General features: G+C 39.0%; 1 protein-coding gene and 1 pseudogene across 2 annotated transcripts in view; both read left to right on the top strand.

Annotated features, from left to right (window-relative positions):
* The window catches only part of Nkain2 (sodium/potassium transporting ATPase interacting 2), a 920,355-nt gene that overhangs the window by 634,564 nt on the left and 273,302 nt on the right, over window positions 1-12,489 (top strand). The gene's annotated exons all lie outside the window — the stretch shown is intronic.
* On the top strand, window positions 5,353-6,085 carry LOC127215106 (peptidyl-prolyl cis-trans isomerase A-like; annotated as a pseudogene).

The following is a 12,489-nucleotide window of genomic DNA, read 5'->3' as shown; positions in this document are numbered from 1 at the left end:
AAATTAGCTCTTCTTATAGCTCTTAGCTTACTGCCCATAGCAACATGTTAGTCATAACAATTTAGTGAGTGAGAGAAACAATGATGGAAGGAATATTATACACACAGACACTCCTTTACATAATATCTTTTTAAAATATGAACAAATGTGTTATTTTCTGTCCTAATGATAAAAAAGTGGTTCATTTAAAACTCTCCACCATGGTATAATGGTATAGGAAACATAAAATAGAGAATGTATTTGTTCTTACTTTTATTATTACTAAGGTTCAAATTTATAAAAATCATAGTGAAAATGTAGATTTAGGGAAAAAAACAACATTACAGATACTCTGAAGCTAAAAATGTTAAAGATCTATGACTACAAAGCTAGGGAGCTTTTAAGAGTGGAAGAAAATGATATATTGGATTGATAAACAAGAAATGATGTAAGAATACTTTCCAATTTGCCCATCGCCCTGCATATAACAACATAATACCAATGAAGGCACAACTGTCTGCAACTTGAGACTGGTTACCAAAAGGGAGCATTCTGATAGAAATTTTAAGGAAGGTAATGTGGCTGGAATGTGTACTGTGTAGGTGGGGGAGAGAAACAGTGTGTGATAAGGTGTAAGAGCGTGGACCCAGTTACATAATGTGAGTGAGATCAGTATGAGAGGCTGTGGTGGAAGATTGATTCAGAGAAGAAGTTAGAAATACAAAAGGCAAGCAAGATAAGCAGGAAGGGACAGTGGGAATTTCACAGTGAAATCCACACGAGTCTCACAAGCAGGTTAGAGCTAATGTTAGAGGCAAAAAGAAGCCCTGGACAAACTTTCAACTAAACAAGTGCATGGGTTAAATATAGCTCACAGATTTCTCGCATCTTTTTAAACGTTCTGGGAAAACTGCAGAATCTATGAAGCAGCTTCTTCCTGTCAAATAGGAAAGGTAAATACCTCTAGTCCTTCTGCATCGGTATTACTGGGATATTTAGAGGCCTAAAGACAACATACCCTAAAAAAACATTTTATGTTGTCAGAATCAGGGAAGAAAAGATTTTTTAAAAATCCTTAATTCTTATACCTGGGGAACCAGGAGAAAATATAATAGAAATTATGATTCTCCTAACTAATGAGATTCTAATGAATATATCTGATAGGGGGCATACTGTGTATGGGTCAAATAAATGCGTGGTCTGGCCCTATTTCCATGCCTGTATACTGAGACAGTGAAATTGGTGAGCTTATGAATGATGGACTTATATGCTAACTTGTAATAGAATGTTACTAATACAACAGCCAAGAGAATATATTTCAAGGGCCAACCATCTGGTCTGAACATACAGAGCAGAGGGGACAATCAGATGTCTTCCTCTACTGATCCACATCTTATTCCCTCCAGACAGGGTCTCTTGTTGAACCTGAAATTTACAGTTTGGGCGAGGCTGGATGATTATTGAGCTCCCAAGATCTGCCTGGGTCTGTCCCCAATCAATGGAGTTACAGGCACAACAGAAAGGGAAGGTGAAATAAATGCAATGCATCTTTACATAGTTAAATAAATGCAGCACAAACAAATGTAGCACATCTTTACATAATTAAACAGATGCAAAACAAATAAATGCAACAAATATTTACAAAATTAGCAAATGCAACAACAAAATTATAATACATCTTTACACAGTTAAAATAATATTCCACAGCATAAATAAATGTAACAAAACAGCTATCCATTCTAGAACCCATACTGTAATATAATTAGAACAAATTGGAAATCAATATAATGCCTGGAATTTACAACATTACTCAATGTATGGTCAATAAGGTTCCTTGTAGAATAAGGATAAGCTACTGTGGCAGCTTAGTTTTCAGTTTATTTCTTTTCTTTTGTAAATATAACTTGATTATTTTTTGTTTGTATGCTTATGTTGGTTAAAAAAATACCATGCAGCATTGCAGAATATCAAAACAAAAATATAATTCTCCTTTTTCCACTGTGATCTTATTCTAAACCTGGTTCCAAGCAACACTGGGAGTGTTTTACTGTGTACCTTTAAGCACAGGTGCATTTTTTTTCTGAACATCTCTAAGTAGTAACATCTCTGAAGGCATATCTTTAATATAGAGTATGATCCCGTCTTTAATCTTATGCTTTCTTACAAAGGGGTCAAAAAGTTTGTATTCAACTGTTCTGTGAACAACTTAAGATAAAATGGTTCATTTATGTGTAAGGTTAGATAAAGTTGAATATATATAACAAGTCATGCACTTAAATCTGTGAACATATAAGGGAGGCAGGTAAGTAAACAACATGATAAATGTTATGGTTGAAGTCCACAGAGAGGTATTGGGCCACTTCAGAGGTGTTGAAACTTGGTATGGGTATATGACAAGCTGGGGTTTGAGAGTTCTCCCCAAACCTCAAATTAAAATTTAATTATCCTCAAATCGTACTAAAAGGTAGGACTTTAAAGAGGTGATAAAATCATGGACCATCTCCTTTATGAAAGGACAGGATAGATCATGATTGTAGACTTAGTAACATTCCTCTTAACTTCTCTCTAGCATTCTCATGATGTGATGTAATGTTTGGCCAGATAATAGAGAAAGAAAGCCTTCACCAGAGGTTGACTTCAAGTTCTTGGGCTTTCCAACTTCCATTAGCATGAGCCAAGTAAATGCACACTCTTTATGAATCACTTGGCCATAGATAATCTGTTATGCTAAAAGAAAATGGATTAAGACCACAAGGTAGGTTGGTTATTGCCACACAAACTCATGCATATCCCTAAGTTGACTTAAATAGGGTCAGTTGAGGTTATATAAGAGGATGAATTGAAAGTGCTTAGGAAGAAAAGAAGAATATGCCCCAAACCTCCCAATCTGTCAAATATTATTTTGGTTAATTTAATAGAGTAAGCATCTAACATATAAAGAAGTGGGTGGCAAATGTTGGAGTGGGAGAGTTCACCTGCCAATAGATTAAATGTCTTGTCTCTCATGCAAATGAGTTTAAACTTTACCCAAAAGGTGTTTGGTGATATGGTTAGCTTCTAGTGAGAAAGAGAGGTGGCAATTAGAGATTCACATGAAAGGAATTAACACTGGAGAACCAGTAGCCATTAAGAAGCTACCCAAAGAAACCCAGAGAGATGTTGCTAGCATCAGCAGAGAAGGAGTTGCTTGAATGGAGAAAGTACTGCTCAGCAGCTGATAAGAAATGAGAATCAAAAGAAATTTAGTTGTTTTGACCACAGAAATCATGACTTTCTTCATTATACTTATCACTATTTATTTATACTCTCATGTTTCTACTGGCAGGTATATTTCTATTTTTATTCCAGAATAGTTTGAGTAGTGATGAACAATCTTTTATTTCCTTAAGTAAACATTCACAAGAAGTTTCAAATTTTGAACTAATGTGTCCTGTATTTGTTTATCCACATATATGCTTTAAATTATTACCCTTGGGTTATTTGGGCCCATTGTAAATTCTGTCATCCTACAGTAGGTAGCTTCAATAGCTGGGAATACCATATATAATGAACTGTTATCAAATCCTCAGTGCCAGGGAGTTGATACACATAATTGCAGAGGTCAAAATGTCCCTTCAGTTATTTTTTCATGAGCATCAGTGAGAGATTCAGTCCTTGTTTGAAGACACAAAAAACAGAGGATCTGATTTTGTAACTTGGAGTTTGAGGCTAGGGGCTGAGAATGTGGGAAGACTGGAGTTAACAGTATTGGTGATAAAGTCCAAACCAACAGGAGCATGTGTGATGGATGTCCTCTGAAGCCTGAGGACAGGTGGGAAATTACTGGATTTTCCAGTTTTGTTCTTTCCGGCCCTCAGTGGATCAGGTGTATTATAATTTTATGCACATTATAATTTTATGCACATAACTTTTCTATGTGTTGATTAAGTCCTATTTAATTAATGAGAAATAAAAGGTTACTGTTGCCATTTTGGTCCTGGTTTTCTAAGTGCCTATCAACAGATGAGTGGAAAAATCATACTATACACATAGAGTACTGTGGAGCCTTAAGTAGAAGGTAGTACTTTCATATCTGATAATCAGGTACAACCAGATAATATTGTGCTAAATGAAATAAGAGGGAACAGATAGGCAAGTTCTGCATGTCTGCATTTTATGAACTAGTAATTATAATAGAAACAGAGTAAAAAATATAAAGTGGAAATGAGAAGCCCATAGAGTACTGGTTTTCAACATTCCTAATGATGTGATCCTTTAATACAATTCCTCATTTTATAACCTCCAACCATAAAATTATTTTGTTGTTGCTTCATAACTGTAACTGTTATGAGTTGTAATGTGAGGATCTGATATACAGGATATCCAACCCACAGGTTAAGCAACACAGACATAGAGGATGAGAAACGAATGTTAGGAGAAAAAAAACATCCATGATCCACAAGTAGAGCTTCAGATAGACTATTAAAAGAAGTATTTGTCATTTATGGCACTGCATCAGGAGTATAGTTTATAATGACAGATAGTATGTTTCAAAATTGCTATGAAAGAACTTTAGCATTCTTACCACTAAAAAGTTTGTTGATAAAGCAATATACATTTTATCTATTTGATTGACACTTTCTACACTGGATATATAATGCAAACATCATATAAGTACACAATTACTCTTAATGATGTAAAATAAATGAGAAATTTTTAACAAAACTAGTCTATGTTCAGCACTGAAATCATAGCTCCGTCTGACCCAAAATATACTGGACTTTACTATATATATCAGACCATTTACCACTTACTTAAGATTTTCAAAAATTGTGATAGAGTTGATGATAAATATTAAAAACAGCAATGACAGAACACTTCCCAAGTCTGGACAAGAAAATTGAAATTCAGATCCATGAAGATCAATAGAAACTTAATAGGATGAATCAAAGAGACCCATGTCATCACACATTACAATTGGACAGTGATACACAATGCTATTCCTGTGAAACAAGAAGGGCAAGAGCCCGTAACTGGCTATGTCAGAGGAGACGTTAGTGTGATAACACCGTAATCTCATTCCTTCTTCCCCAGCAGAAGCTGAGAGCCATATTTTATGTGCCCCTTACTTTTCCCTACATTAAGATGAAATCCTGGAGGTCTTGTGGGTATTGTTAATCTAATTGTTTATTTTGAAGCTGGGTCATAGATGTCAGATGTTTCTAAGTTAAAAGCTCTTTCATCACAATTGTCTTAGACACAGATGTTCAGGGCTCCAGAATGGGTGTCTTCTGGGCGAGGCCCATATGTGAAGGGCTGAAAGAAGTATGGCACCACACACAGAAACTACTACCAGCGAGAGTCTGCACATTAAGATTTATTGCTAGAGGCTTTGCAGACGCCGCTGTCCCTTGCCGCTTCTTCCTGCAACCATGGTCAACCCCACCGTGTTCTTCGACATCATGGCTGATGGCGAGCCCCTGGGCCGCGTCTCCTTCGAGCTATTTGCAGACAAAGTTCCAAAGACAGCAGAAAACTTGTGCTCTGAGCACTGGAGAGAAAGGATTTGGATACAAGTGTTCCTCCTTTCACAGAATTATCCCTGGATTCATGTGCCAGGGTGGTGACTTAACACGCCATAACGGCACTGGTGGCCGGTCCATCTACGGAGAGAAATTTGAGGATGAGAACTTCATCCTGAAGCATACAGGTCCTGGCATCTTGTCCATGGCAAATGCTGGACCAAACACAAATGGTTCCCAGTTTTTTATCTGCACCGCCAAGACTGAGTGGCTGGATGGCAAGCATGTGGTCTTTGGGAAGGTAAAAGAAGGCATGAACATTGTGGAAGCCATGGAGCGTTTCGGGTCCAAGAATGGCAAGACCAGCAAGAAGATCACCATTTCCGACTGTGGACAACTCTAATTCTTTTGACTTGTGGGCTTCTTACCCACCAGACCATTCCTTCTGTAGCTCAGGAGAGCATCCCCCACCCCATCTGCTCCCAATGCCCTGTAATCTCTGCTCTCACTGAAATTGTTTGGGTTCCATATTTTCCTCATTCCCCTCCAAGTCTAGCTGGATTGCAGAGTTAAGTTTATGATTATGAATAAAAACTAAGTAAGAACTGTAAAAAAAAAAAATGGATAGATTTATTGCTAGAGAAAACCAGGGAAGATTTTTGTGAGTTATATCTGCTCATCCATTGGGCAAGAAATAAAACTTCAAACTCTCCAGGAAGAAAACACATCTGGCGAGGAGTTATCAATGGAGCAAACAAGAAAGGACCGTTCAGAGTAACTTCCATGTCTTCCAATGAAAGAACACAAGACTATATTTAGAGCAGGCCGGGGACGAGTTGCAAGGACTACCCACTGACAGAAACCCCAAGTCTCTTCTCATGGAGAGGTGACAGGGCTGCAATTACTGGAGATGAAGACACGACTTGCTCCCAATCAATCAGGAAGTCTCAAATATAGAGGGAGCTTTCTAGTCTAGAGTTCCAACTGAAGTAAACCAGGGAATGAGGTGGAGAAAGGGCCCACCTTCCCCTTTAACCAACTGGGAGGTTACGTTCTTCTCCTAGAAATGTAGGGATTTCAGACAGTTATCTTTGAGTCAAGATGGTGGAGAAGGCATGGAGAAAATTAGCCCTCTCTTAGCTGCTACCACAGGCCTCCAATTCCTTCCCATAAGACTGGAGTTATCATTAGAAGGGAAGAGAGGAGGCACAGGGAATCATCTCCCCAGTACAGGCTCAGGGAGCTGTTTGCTAACTTGCTTGTTGGAGAACAGAGCCACACATGGCCAAGCACAGGGCCTACACAGGTCTGCACCGGGTCCTCTGCATACATACCATAGCTTTCAGTTTAGTGCTTTCATGGGACTCCCGAATGTGGTAACCAGTGTGTCGCTGACTCTTTTGCCTGCTCTTGAGACCCTTTCCCTTCTGGTGGTTGGTTTTGTCCAACATCAATGGGATTGTCTTTGCTTTAACTTGTTATGTTTTATTTCGTTAAATAAAAAAAACTCAAACATCAACAACAAAACACCTTTAAGACAAAAAGAAAGAAAAGACTATGGCCATACCTACTGAAGACTATTCGGAGGTGGTAATAGGGGGCTGCAGCTTACACTATTGCGGATGAACTTTAAATACCCCTTTGCTTTTATGCTGAGGAAACATGCTAAGGAAACCCTCAAAGCTAGTGATTTAAGAGACATTCTCTTCCCACCCTATACCCCAACACTTACCATCATGAACTACAACAGTCAGGTACTGTGTATGCCAATAAATTTCTTACCTCTTCAGAAGTAGATTTGGGGGCTCCTTCTAGGCTAGATGGTGCTGTGCTCGGGATGGGGTTGCTTTTCTTGCCTGTTTTAATGTGAATGTTCCCTCGATTGTGCAGTGAGCTGGTGTCTTTGAATTCTAGCTGTCTACTGGAGAGTACTGCTCTGTGCTGTGTGTCTGTGGGAGAAGGGCGTTTGAAAGCCTCTTGCTCCACTGTAAGTCTGATCACCCCAGGAAATGTCAAATGAAAATCTCCTGCTTGTTGATTACTTGATGACCTTCTGGGGTTGGATGTGGATGATGTATGTCTTTTTCTGCCCCAAAGAGTCTGTGGCACACCAGCGGCTAGGTACCCCATAATCTCATGAAATATATTTCCTAGGTTCTAAGAAGAAAGAAAAGGAAGTGCTTAGCACAGCATGAGTGTTTATGGGTGCCCCAGCCTGTTTAGGGTGCTTGGGAAAAACACAGAATGCATGTTTTAAACATTATGCTTTTGTTTCTCACATTTCAGGAGCTGAGAAGTCCAAGGTTATGTATGGTGCAGGCATAATAGATGGCCGGGGAAGACTCTCTCATTTATGTATAGGTTACCATCTTCTGTGGAAGGGATAAAGAAATTCTAACATTTACCAAGTTATTTATTCCTTGTATGACATAGAGATCTTCCAAAGATCTCAATTTTCAAATTGATGGTTATGCTTCTGACATGAGTTGGCGATGCGTGGTGAGACACATGTATTTCACTGGGTGGGACACGTGTGTTTCACTGGATGACATGTCATGATCTCCCTTAAATAAGAGTGTCTGTCAATGCTACTATGCTGCATGCATATTTTTCCCTACACACTGGTTAATTTGAAGGCATCCCAGGGTCCTGTGGGGATCAATATTATTTACTAAATGCTTGTGGTTTGAAAACTTGGTGGATGAGCTTGAGGATCACAGACAGCTGGATTGGGTTTCAGGATGCCATAATGCTTTACCCAACGAAGTAAACTTTGGGACATGGAAAACTGCTCATATTTGAACAAACTGAGTCCTTTGTACAGTTCCCCTGGATTCGTCCCCCAGCATCTCCTCTAAGAGCTCACTCTATCATGAACTGTTTCCTTTCCAAACCCATACTGACAATTAGCGCTTACTGCTCTTGAAGACATTACCACAAGGGCTGGCAGTATTTGCACTGAGGTTTTACTGATACTAATTATCTGTTTCCAGCTTGATTCTACTCTAAGGGTGAGGATCAGGTCCAATCCATTCTTATCTAGGGCAGCAGCATCACACTGATGTTAACAAGAGCCTCTGAGAAAAGGCAGCTGGCTTGGCCCACTAATTGAGTCATGATGAAATTCTGGGTTTATATTGAAATTTGCCTGTTTATTTTTAGTTCAGTACCCAGATCAGTTTTCTTTTTAACCATACCAGTGGCTTTTAAAATATGGCATTTATGCTACAGAGTGTCTATTTGACACGGAATCCAAATCATTTATTGGGATGAAAAACATAAATCAATGACTTTTTAGTTTTTAATTAGAAAGCTGTTGCGATTACACCACACATATCACCAAGCTGCCCTTAAGAAATGCTGGGGTTTTGTTGTTTGATGTTCCAACACCAATACTCCATTAGACTTCCTGTCACTTCCATGTGTCTATTTAACATTGAAGAGTACAATGATAACACCAGTGACCTGAAATAATTGACATGTAGCTTTGCTTCTGATGAAAGCTCAAGGCTTTTTTTAAAGAGATGCCCGGGGCTTACACACACACACACACACACACACACACACACACACACACACACACACACACGCTGACAGACGCCTCTGTTTCTGTCTATGAATTAGTAAAGAAGGAGAGGGAGAAGTTCAGGGAGGTGGGACTGTGAACTCCCCCCCTTTCCCTCCCTCCTTCTCTCGGGCAAAGAGCATCAGTTCTGGCTTGAAGAGGAGAGGACTCATTATTTTACTTTGCTGATGGGCTGAGGGGGCTGAGGAGAACCTGCTCATGGGCAACTGGTCAGGGCAGGGCAGAGAGCAGATCTGGGCAGGGAGAGATGTGACAGAGAGCAATGTGGCCTTTACAAATGTAGAAGGGTTACCAAACTAGAAATCACTCAATAAAAACATCCAACTCCCTAGTTATGACTATTGAACTCAAGAAGCACTCAGGCAGGAATAAGCAACATGGGAAAGACTTATAAAAATGAACACATGGATGTTCTCTCTGCCGAGTCTTCTAAATATTTTCTGCCCTGAAGCTCTTTGCTGCTGTGTCTTTACTGAGTGTGGTTTATTTATTTGTTTGTACCTTCTGCAGGCCAGCCCTGGGCAAAACTCCTAAAGTAGCAACCACAGTCATCAATGTCCTCCCAGCATCCCCTCTGAGAGCTCACATTAAGTTTCCTTCCTGACCTCACACAACGTACTGGACACCCAAGCTCCATATCTGAAGTCCCCATAGGTGCCCTCACCCTCAGTTAACATCTGAGTCTCTTCAAGCATGTCAGCTCTGTTCCTTTTGAATCTGCCAGGATTAGTTAGAACTCTCCCAATTGCTAACAGAAAAATACATGAGCTAGCTAACCCAAAAGGAAATTCATCACAAGGCTGCAGGTTGTCTCATGTACTTCAAGGGCTCAGAGCTACTTGGCTTCAAACAAAGTTGATCAGATTCTCTGCCTGGCTTCTTTGCTGCTTCTCACAGGACATCTGGTTTGATTTTTTTTTTTTTTCTCTTCACTGTTATCTATGAAATGTTGTCTTCCATAGGATGCACATGGCAAAAACAAAAAGGCAAAATAAATGCAAAACAAAAGTTAATATGATTAGCACCATGATAGATGTTTAACAGCCAATAATCCAGAGTGAGATTTGTTTACTTAAATATTTAGCTGTAGGAGAACAAGCTGCCTGTGACCTTCAGTCATATGGCTAACACTGGCCCAGTCACACAAGGAAGCTGGGGGGGGGGGTAGTTTACAAAGGTAGAAAGCCAATAGGCAAGTACTTTCTACCTTTGTTGACCGAGAGCCCCTGCTGTTCTACCCAAGTAGACCTCTGATGCTTCCCCTTGCCTCTACCTGTGAGCCTCTGCTGCTTTGCCTTGCCTCTACACCATGCCTGAGAAGGGACACTGAGAGACTCTTAACTGGAGAGTTAGATTCTAAAGGAGAGCAAAATTGGATTCTTCAAATAATACAGCAAGTTACTGCGAAGTTCAGCTCATATCCTTGAAATTTTCTTGTTCTACTTGTGATAAAAAAACATAGTAGACATCACACTTCCTTTTGCCCAGTAGGTTTAGATTTTCCCCAGACACTCTGTTACCAGTTTTATGAATATTTTATATATTGGTGTAGCTTTTCATGTTTTCGAGTGTAGTGATTTCACACACACACACACACACACACACACACACACACACACACTCCACTACTTACTGTGTTTTTCTCATCAATCTTGATGACTTTGTTGTTTGTTTTAAACCAAAGGTCGCAGGGCTGGGGTAGGGCTGGGGTGGCACAAGCCTTTAATCCTGGCAATCAGGAGGCAGAGGCAGGACAATTTCAGTGGGTTCAAGGCCAGCCTGCTCTACAAAGTGAGTTCCAGGACAGCCAGGACTGTTATACAGAAAAACCCTGTCTCAAAAAACAATGAAAGGAAGAGAGGGAGGGAGGGAGGGAGGGAGGGAGGGAGGGAGGGAGGGAGGGAGGGAGGGAGGGAGGGAGGGAGGGAGGGAAATGAAGTAAAGGTCACTGGGCTGTGTTTGCATGCTGCAGCTACATAACACTTATCTGAGCCCACATCCATCTGGAAGATTCTTGGTTATTTATTCTTTTTGCCTCTTGGCTTGGCAATTTCTCTGTTCTTCTCAGGGAAGAATTCAGCTTTTTTGTTTTTTGCTAAAGTTAAACAATGAAAACAACTCTCCAATTGTTAACCATGCTCTTCAGTGCAGGGCTGATGATTGCATCCTCCACTGCCGCAGATTGTTTAGGTATATTGTTTTTCTCAGTGGCTCAGGCAAACTAAAGTAATTCTCTTTTATTCAATGGGTACACTGAATAAAATATTTCTATATCTTCATAGGCAATTATTTTCATTTAATTTCTTCTGCGATTTATTTTGTAACTTTGCTACTTTTTCTAAGCAGAACGAACCTAGATTTATTAAGGAAAAGGAAGAAAATAGTTCCAGGACAGTAGGAGTGGCTCTGAAGAATGACTCTCCTGTCATTGCCAATTTAAAATGAAAACCATCTTTTCTTCTAGGATGTCATTTCTTAAACAGGCATATATATTCTTTGTTAGGCTTTTCTATGATATATATTTTCTTTGAAATGGAAAAAAGGCAAGGACTATATTTTATACCTGTATATTTTTGTTTTATAGCACATTTGTTATGTAGTAAACCTTCAGAAAACTGTTGAATGAATGAATGAATGTGTCTGTGTCCAGTTTTTACATAGTCAGGAATATTAAACCTTCCATTTGAGTTTAGAGATTAGAAGTTTCACTACTATTCTTGTACAATGATGAGAGAATAGAGATAGAGAAAAAAAAATCTCTAGGTTAAATAAAATTTCCCCATAGCACATATTCAGGTTGTGTATCTCTTCTGTTTTCCCCAAACTGATTTTTTTCATTTATTTTAGCCATTCATTTTATTTACACACACACACACACACACACACACGTGTGTGTGTGTGTGTGTGTTATCTATTTTTAAGACTTTCCTTTTCCAACTGTGCAAATTAGTCACATTAATAATCTAGATTCTCCATGTGGGATCATATTTTATAATTTGAATTAAGTCTAAATAATGTGTTTATTGCCTCAAAATAAATATCTTGGGAAACTCCACAAAACAACTTTACTTGTGCTCACTCTGCTCAAATGTTCTAGTGAATATACATAACAGTTACTAAAGACAAAGTGAAAAAAAATCCACCATAGATTTAGGGGCTGCATTCTAGTCAGTCTCAAAGATGTTATTTAAACAGCAAGGTTTTAAAATATTTATGCATTTAATGTGCTCAGTGTCTTCTGTAACAGAAAAGATATAGATTTTACATTAGATTTCTAACAAATTAATGATCTAGCCAGAGAGAAGAGCAGGATGTAGTGGGCTGTAAAAAAAAAAAAAAAAATAAGTGATTTCTGCAAATACTTAAAAGTCTTATGAATTAAACTCCAGATAATCCCCAAAATGAGGCAACTTCCTCATAGAC

This window comes from Phodopus roborovskii, unplaced genomic scaffold (assembly GCF_943737965.1).
Source record: "Phodopus roborovskii unplaced genomic scaffold, PHOROB, whole genome shotgun sequence".
Taxonomy (NCBI): domain Eukaryota; kingdom Metazoa; phylum Chordata; class Mammalia; order Rodentia; family Cricetidae; genus Phodopus; species Phodopus roborovskii.
Note: the sequence above shows the minus strand (reverse complement) of the source record. Positions and strands in the feature narration are given on the sequence as shown.